Source organism: Condylura cristata, unplaced genomic scaffold (assembly GCF_000260355.1).
Source record: "Condylura cristata isolate star-nosed mole 26May11 unplaced genomic scaffold, ConCri1.0 scaffold00007, whole genome shotgun sequence".
NCBI classification, from domain to species: Eukaryota; Metazoa; Chordata; class Mammalia; order Eulipotyphla; family Talpidae; genus Condylura; species Condylura cristata.
The window spans coordinates 11,762,911-11,769,536 of NW_004567108.1; the positions used below are offsets into that span (position 1 = coordinate 11,762,911).

The window sequence follows — 6,626 nt, forward strand, 5'->3', positions numbered from 1 at the left end:
TGTTTAAAAGTGTTAGAAGTTCAAAGTATCTCTAACATACCATTATATCAAATCCATTTCATTTAAAAAAGAAATTAGGCCAGTTGAACTTATGGAGATAAACCATTTTTGATGTCTGAGTCAGGATCTGATTCTTTCTTTTTAAAGGCTATAATTAATGGCTGGATCAAGAGAAGAAAGTCTCTTCAAGGAGAGACCTGGAACACCCAATTTAATCACATTAACACATCAATGAAAAATAAGAATTTAAGAAGGCAGATTTTTTTTAACAGAATACTCCAATTTAGGAATCACTAAGTAAGTAGAATATTCCTGATTTTTTTTTTTACTTTAAATACAGGATGAGAACAATAACTGTGGTTTAGTGTGATAGGTTAGTGATCAAGAAGCATGAATAGAGAAGGGAATGTTTCTAGAATATGTCCTGCTGATATCTTTTTTGCCAATTACAATTACCTGACATTAACTGTGGCTAAGCTGCTTATCTTTTGTGAAAATTTAGTGTAGTTACCACAGGATCTTTATGAAAATAATGAATAGTTGTAAAAGGGTATGAACATCCTAAAATCACATTAGCTTGTGTCAATAGCCAATAATAACAAAATGAAATTTAACTATTGCATGACATAGAGGTTCCTGAAAATCATGTCCCAATTTTCTAATAATCATACAGATATGTGCATATCTTTAAAAACATACTTTGAATCATTTCTGCAACATTATGTTTTTTCATATCATTTCATTTTATTTCACAATTGTTATTATCATCATTTTTGGTCCATTGACATTGACATTCCATTTCCTCTATGAAAATCCTCTTCTGCTACCACTAAAAATGTTCACTCCAGCAAGGATTCTGTAAATCTGTACAATTTAAATTTTAATTACTAGTAGTGCTTCTGTAGCACAAATGTGTTTATGTGCTATATTTTTAGGAAGAATGTGATATTTTGGGGGTCATTTTTCTCATTTGTTTCCAATTCTATTTGCACATGTGATTAGCACATGTGGTTAGATATTACACTCCTAATATATGTATTGTAGAAACAGAAAGGTTTTACAACTAAATTGACAACAAAATTTTGCTGTTCAACTTAATTCCCAGAAGTTGTCTGGTCCTTGCTTGGCTCTCCCAATAATTTTAATAGCTTCTTGAAGATCTCAAAATTAGTTGTAATGGTTCTTTAATGGGTAGTAGCTATCTCATAACCAGTATGTATCACTTGAAATTAATGTTTCCTTTTGCTTAAGCTGCTTTGTATCTCCACTGTCTTATCTTTAAATCATAATATATAATGCTCAAGTTGTGTAGAATGACAAAGTAAAGAAAAAACATTGTCTATCCCTTACAAGCCTTCAGTTTGGAAAGCTGTTTAATTACTTCTTTTAGCTTTCAGTTATCCTTTGGGTACAAATAAAGATACAGTTAGGTTTTGTGGGTTTAATGCTTTCTGAAAATCTGTGGTAAAGAATTGCAGCTAGTGAATAATTTTTAGGTTAACTTAGGAAAAATCAGGTTTGATTTTTTTATTATTATTACATGTTGAAAATCTCATATTTGAGACAGCTTCTCAACACGAGTTGACATTTTACATGCTATAAAATGAACTATATAGGCTTAGGGCTATTTAAATAAAATTAGTTGTTGCCATAGAAATCTGTCACTTTTATAAGTAACCCATGTGGATCTTACTTAACAGTCTTTAAAACTCTAGATATTTATTAACAGTTATCATTGTTGTCATGTATTTCAGAATGAAGTTTTACATAGATATTTTAATGTATTTCCCCTACTCTGCAGTGCATTGCATATTTATTTTAATTTCACATCCCAGTTTGTTTCTCAATTTGCCTCCTTCGTATCTAATGATCACTTAAGCAAGCTGACATTTTTATGGAAAAAAAAAAAAGAACTATAGAGTGCAAGGAAAGGTAAAATAAAATCTGATAATCAAAGATCATTTGCATTTCATGTTTAAACTGCTTTACATTGCACTTCATGTTTAAACTGTTTTACTATATATATATATATATATATATATATATATATATATATATATATATATTATTTCATTCTGATGAAACCCTTCTGTTACCCTCATCAACTTTATTCATTTTTCCCCTCAGATCACAGCCATAGATATAGGGGAGTTTGCTGGAAGCCAGATAAGTGAAATGTACTCGGATATAGCTGCATCATTCCCTTTCTCCTCATCTCTTCTACAATTCATGAAGTGCCTTTTTAATTTTGTAAAGCAGTTTTCCGATCAGTTGGAAGTCAGCAAAAATTTAGCATTAATGAGTTCATTTCCACAAAAATTGGCTTATTACCATGCAGACTTCCAGTGTTACATGCTAGTGGTTTTATAGTCCTTTTCTCTACCCTTTTATAAAGATATTCTTTTACCTGCCACATGCACAAATAGTGAGACTATTTTTATAAGTAATAAAAACATCATTTCAGTAACATGTGAAATCAAGTTAGTAAAATAAAATTTTATGTAAAGAAATTGTATGTGATAACCAAAAGTAACTTGTCCATATATAGAGAGTCTCCTTCAATACCTTTAAATCTGTTCCAATAATCATGACAATAATTACCCAAATACCACATTTTCTTGATTATGGCAGGTTCATAGTGAGATTGCTTGTATTAAGATTAAATTGACGTATAACTGACCAATTGAAGGTGTACAACAAGCTGATTTTGTATATTTATATACCACAATATCATTGCCCCCCTAGAGATAGTCAAGACTGCAATCATGTTACATAATTACCACTTTTTTTTGTACGTTTAAACATTTAAAGTTTAGTCTTTTAGCAACTGTAAAGTGTTTCATGAAGCATTGTTATCTATAATACTGTGCATTAGCTCTCCAGTATTTATGCATCATTTAACTGCAAGTTTGTTTTTTTGACCAACATCTCCAGAATTTCCCCAACCCTCCACCTCAAGTCCCCAGTCCTCCCCATTCTACTCATCTGCCAATTTAGTTTTCCAGGTTCTGCATACAAGTGATATCTCACAATACTTGGCTTACTCTGTCTGATTTACTCACCTAACATAATGGCGTTATAGTCCATCCACATTGTTACAAGTGGTAAGACCAAAGAAAATTATTTCGTTTTATATACATGCATCTGCCACGTCTTCGTCATCAATTCATCTCTTGATGGACCCTGAGGTCATTTCCTTATTTTGGCTATTGTCACTAATGGAATGAACATGAATGTTCAGATATCGTTAATATTTTCTTTTAAGACAAGTCATTTCTTACAATCCTTAATAATCCTCACAACGTTTTCCTGAGACAGTACCTGGAGCATAAACTCCAGAGAAGGAAGCCCCTGCCCCAGGTGCTGGGCCTCACCGCCTTGCCCGGCACGAGCGGGGCCTCCATACCCAGCGGGGCCATCAACCACATCCTGAGCTCTGTGCCAACCTGGACACGAGGCGGATCATGTCCCCCAAGGACAACCTTCCACAGCTGCAGGACTACAGCCACCAGCCCACCAAGCAGTATGCCAGAAGCACAGCCAGGACCCGTTCGGGGTCAACTGGCAGCTCAGGGTCCAGAGTACCCCAAACTGGACATGCTGGAACAGATCCTGCAGGAGAAGTCCAGGCGCCCTGACATCGGGGCATCATTTTTACCCGGACATGGCAGAATACTTTCTCCTTGCTGCTCTGGCTCCAGCAACCCCCCAAGCTGATTAAGAACCTCATGGACCAAGTTCACGACCAACTGGAGATGTCTGAGTTGATTCGAAGCTTCGGGACACGGGCCTATGAGGGGCAGGTGGTGGAGCTGAGCCGAGAAGCAGCTGAGGTGGGGAGGGAGGACTGGGGGTGGGGGAGAAGGGAGGGGGAGGCAGAAGCCCCGCGTCTATGCACTTCACCTGCGGCGTTGCAACAACACGCTGCTCATCCACTACACTGTGCGCTCCGCGGACGCCCTGGTCTTGCTACAGGATTTCTACCACCTGGAGCATGCCACCAAGGCCCACATCCTGTGCGCTGAGCACTGGCCGCTGGCGCTGTTCGATGACAACAAGAACAAACGGACTCAACTGACAGCTCAGGGTCCAGATAACCCCAAACTGGAAATGCTGGAACAGATCCTGCAGGAGCAGTCCAGCCGCCCCGACAGTCCCCGGGGCATCATTTTCACCAGGACGCGCCAGAGTGCTTTCTCCTTGCTGCTCTGGCTCCAGCCACACCCCAAGCTGCAGAGAATGGGTATCAGGGCCAAGCTGCTGGTCGGGGCTGGGAACACCAGCCAGAGCACCCACATGACCCAAAAGGACCAGCAAGAGGTGATCCGGGAATTCCGGGGGGGCACCCTGAACCTTCTGGTGGCCACCAGTGTGGCAGAGAAGGGGCTGGAACATCTCCAGCTGCAGCATGGTGGTGCGCTACGGGCAGCTTAGCAACAAAATCTCCGTGGTCCAGGCCAGGGGCAGGGCATGGGCTGGTCAGAACATTTACTCCTTTGTGGCAACTGAAGGCAGCTGGGAGCTGGGGCGGAACAGACCAACGAGGCCCTGGAGAGGCTGATGGAGCAGGCAGTGGCTGCGGTGCAGGACAATGACGCGGCCAAATACCAGGCCAATATCCGGGACTTGCAGCTGGCGGCCCCGGGGAAGCGGGTGGCCCAGGCGGCCGAACCCGGGAGGCGGCAGCAGCTGTTCCCCGCCTACCGCGTGCGGCTCCTCTGTGTCAACTGCATGGAGGGGTGGACCACGGGAGCGACCTGCAGAAGGTGGAGCGTGTGCACCACGCCAACGTGAACCCCAACTTGTTGATCTACTACAACGTCTCCACGCAGCACATCAACATTGGCGGAGACTTCAAGGACTGGTCTCCTAGAGGTGCAATTAGCTGTAAGAGCTGTGGGGAGGTTCTGGGGTCTGCAGATGATCTACAAATCAGTGAAACTTCCAGCACTCAAAGTCCGCAGCATGCTTCCGGACACACCTCGATGACAGGTAGTGCTCCTGCGTGCCCTTCTCTGTGCCTGGTTTCAACTATGCGCAGTACTGTGCTCAACAAGTCGGGGCCACTTCTTGGACTGACCACGTTGCTGTTGCAGTTCCTGGACCAGACTGCAGGGGGCAGGAGAATCCACCCCAGCCATACTCTTTTCCCTGAGCCAGCCTGGGTCCAGGAGCCTTCTGCCTGAGTCATCAGCTGCCCCAGGGTGCTGACCAGCCACCGTGAGGGAGCTGAGACTCCTAGGCTGTGTGGACTCCCACACTGAGGAAGCAGCTGGAAGGCCACGGGCTCAAACCAGACCCTTCTCACACTCAGATACTTTGTGTCAGTGGTGGTGGGGTGAAGACTCTACATCCTGGACTATGTCAGGAACCCCCTCAGCTGTCCTTCCCTGTCAGGACCAATTCTATTTTTTGAGGCTCCCTGTAAATTAAAAATAAAACAAAACAAAAAGGAAAAAAAATCTTAAGGATTACTTAATGGAGAAAGATTAATATTTACAAAGTGATGCTGGTACCGCTAGATATTAACTATTTATATAGCAATAAAATAAATGTCAATCTATATCCCACAATTTATATAATACAGCATGTGAGAAAATATTTCAAGTCTAGGAAAAATAGTTATTTCAAAATAATTGGGTTTTCTCTACAGTAAAGTTGGACCTAATAATTATTTAAATACTGAATTTATCTTTCAAATATGTGGCTCCCTAAAGTTATAGGTAAGTGCAAACATATTTGTCAGTTATAATTCCTTATAGTGATATACTAGAAAATTGACTGAAATTTTTGAGTTATTTATTTTTGTAATTTATAATTTACCCACAACTTAAGGGAAAATTGTTTTAAAATGAATTCAGGATGCGGGCCCTTCCTGGTGACAAAATGGGTTAAAGAAAATCAAGATGAAGCTATCAGAAGCCACTGAGGCATCAGTTCGATCTCCAGCCAGGGAGGTATGCATCAATAAATCTTTTTTTTTTTTTAAGTATAATCTTTTATTTAAATTTATTTGAAATTTAATTTTAAATCAGTGTTTAATTAATAATAACAAAGACCACCTTCACTCTCATTATTATATTAAAAAGGAGTTTATTATTCTTTGTAAGGTCTTTTCGGTTATTATTTTCATCAATTTTCAGTAGGCTCAGCAGTATTCCTAATGATTTGCATTCCAAAAGATAGTTTCAAATGGCATCATGGATTGAACTTGAAACATAAAAGCCAAGAAATTCTAAGTTAAGCTTATATTCGATTTTGTCATAATCCCCATTAAAACTGGGCTATATTTAAGACTTTGCATAGTTTTCATTTATAATGCTATTAAATTGGGTTGGCAGATAGCTCAAAGAGACAGAGTGAGTGTTCTAAGATCAAGGTTTAAGGGGCTATGGATGACTCTGTCCATCCTTGAGACCTTTTAGCGGAGATGACTTTACTCACTGTGACAGCATTGCTTTATTTATGCAGCAAAAGTCAATATCTCCCTACCATGTTTGACAATTTTGTTGTTAGTGATTCACACATGAAAACCGCACTATTTTACCCTACAAATGTTCACACTATGATCAGGGAGACAAAACTGACCTCCAAAATTAACTTCTATTGGTGAATACTTTGAAAGA

At 40.1% G+C, this 6,626-nt stretch overlaps 1 pseudogene; it reads left to right on the forward strand.

Annotated features, from left to right (window-relative positions):
• Positions 1 to 5,155, forward strand: part of LOC101634984 — a 98,320-nt pseudogene extending 93,165 nt beyond the window's left edge.
• Positions 5,156 to 6,626: the final 1,471 nt, after the last annotated feature.